The following is a 3,034-nucleotide window of genomic DNA, read 5'->3' as shown; positions in this document are numbered from 1 at the left end:
AAAAAGCTTGGAATGACAGACAGTCAGATTGTGAGAAAACATATCTGGATGTTTTTTAGGCTTACAACCTGTTTAAAACGTATTAGGGGGCAATATTTATATATAATATATATTTTTTTAATTCATGGTGTAGCCCCTTTAACATTGAATCTGTTTTCCCTCTCATTATTTGCTTCATGTAATAACAAAACCACATGAATTTGCATATACTTTAGCGAGTCTCACTAGACTATCTGCTATAACTCAACTTTAACTTCATCACAGTTTTACTCCAGGTATAAAATAATAGATGATATTCTTTTGTGTGAGTTTCCACAAATTGCAGTTACAGTTAAAAAAATAATAACAATAAGAGTGAATATAAGAGTAACTGGAAAAGTGGGGGGTTGGCTACACAGGGCCTGCAAGCAAAATTCAATCATAGCCAGAACGGGAAGCTGCCTGTTATAGGGCCACCATGAGGCCAATTCAATTAATTTGGGGGTTCTTCCTTCGCCAACTCGAAGTGTGCGTGCAAAGTTTCACGTCGATCAGTCCAACGGTGCCGGAGATTAGCTGTTCACGGTCACACAGATAGACAGGCAAACTGACGGACAGGGGCAAAAACATAATCTCCGGACTTCGGCTGTCTGGCATGGCGGAGATAAAAAGCATAAAATATCAATACAAACATCAAATATAAATACTGTAAAGTGTGTGACAGTGCTCCGCAGTCTCTTGTGCAAATATAAAACATATCAAATAGCAGAAGATATCAAATATGCATAAAATGTATGGGAATGGGAATGTATCTGAGTTGGAAGAGAGTGTCTACCAAATGTAATGCCACACTGCCACACACTCATGCCGAAAATAGGCGATCTACAAACTCACAACACATTGCGGAAGTATAAATCAGGCCTCATCGTTTGACAGTCGATTGGGGTATTATAAACAGAAAATGAGCAATATAATAGCTGATTGTCTGCTCATTCATGTACACATTGTTCTGAGGAAAAAGGTGGGTCTATACTACATTCAGCATGGAAGTCAATGCGATTATCGATCTCTGTATATTTAGCTTTTCCTTTGGGTAAAAAAGTTCTCTGCTGTTCCCTTGAGATAGGATTAGCATCAGATAGTGTTTTTTAAAAGGCAGTCACGTTAATCTCCTCACAGTAAGTAGTGAGAGTGGCTAAAGGACATGGCTGATCCAGAGATTACAGTGTAATATGTAGGCTATACATTTCATCAAGATAGACAGAGAAAATCCTGTGACTTAAACATTAATCCAGCATATTCCATATGACTATTAGTGGGTGTAATGGTGCACTCTCATGCAGTGAAAAACTCATGTTTTAATTAACCAACGATGTTCAGCAGGAAGCTCAATTTTGTGGCAGCATATGCATCAATTTTAGCAATTTGTGTTTCATAAAAGAAAATACAGATAAGTTTAATTAATTTCAAATGCTTCACATACGGAATGAAAATGAGCTGCTCTAATCATTACAGTGGTATTTTGTTTTGATATTCAAAGCAAGGAGACCAATGTATGCCTCATTAAAACACATAGCTGTAGAATTCTTAATGAGAAGCTGTGAAAGTGGTTTGGGGTTTTCTATTGCAAAACATTTGTGTTGGCATTTAGAGTGCTGTTGATTAATTAAGATGAACTCTAAGAAAATATGCTTTGAGGAGAATGCTGAGGAGAAAAGCAGTTTTGAGCTTTGTGGGGCATTATACTACACATCAGTCTTTACGCAATATTATCTCTTAATGCATCTGTGACATTTTGAATCAACTCAGTAACTCTACAGAGGGGCTATACTTATCTCGAAATGTCCACCCACATTGTCTAGCCACACGCACTGTTAAGGCAGTGCTAATAAATGAGCTTGAGCTCGCTGCAAATTGTCTACATTTGTTTGAAAACCACCATGGCACAGTTTCATGAAATTTCCAATATATTTTAAAACAACTGCCATTAGACAGCTAGACGGCAATGCATGTTCTACAAGCCATGTTCTTTTTATGACCATTTTTAATGATGTTCTCTACTCAGTCATGAGAGCACATTGTAGGTAGAGGATATTATTTCTGAAATTTTAAATGGACATGGAGCATAAAGACACCGTTTAAAGGTCGCTATATATCCTTCTGCGTTAATTCTATGCTCAAGCGCTGCCCTCCTTTCCTTCACATTACAGTAGGCCTACACAGCTACTGCAGCCAGTGAGTGCCACCAGCTGGGCATTAGCCTTCAAATTGAAAATGCATGGATTCATTACTGCCTGAAATTCATCAGACTAGCCACTTATCATGTCTTTGTGCACGCACAGTAGTTGGGGGACTAAAACACCAAATACAATAGAACACGTGATGGTGTCCAATGATGTTCACACAAAAATGTTGCCAAATTCTATGTTACATGATGGTGTCCATTTTATCTCCCACAGCCTCTCCGACAGCACATGTGAAAGTTTATGTGACATTCTTTCTTCCTCTCTTTCTCTGCACTGTCTTTCTGAGTGACAACCTGAAGAATGTCTATAGAAGAATGACCGGCTGACATTCAGCATAATATCCCACATTCTGTATCTGTGTCTCTCTCTCTCTCACTCACTCACACACACACACACACACACACACACACACACACACACACACACACACACACACACACACACACACACACACACACACACACACACACACACACACACACACACACACACACACACACACACACACACACACACACACACACACACACACACACACACACACACACACACACACACACACACACACACGCAAGCGCACACGCACACGCATACAGTACATATTGTCCTGGCATAGACCACAGCAACATACTCAATAAGCACACGCTCATGAATGGAAAGCCTAATATCAGGCTTATCAGATGGTATGTAACGCAGTCAGAGTACTGTCCTGTAGTCCTTGGGTGACATGAATGACAGTAGGCAGTAATGCCTACTACATGTAGCTGTCAACAGTCAAGAACACTGTTGCCTACAAAGCAGTCAAGCAG

This window comes from Gymnoscopelus microlampas (assembly GCF_963454915.1).
Source record: "Gymnoscopelus microlampas genome assembly, chromosome: 17".
Classification (NCBI taxonomy): Eukaryota; Metazoa; Chordata; class Actinopteri; order Myctophiformes; family Myctophidae; genus Gymnoscopelus; species Gymnoscopelus microlampas.
This window is presented reverse-complemented; position numbering follows the sequence as displayed.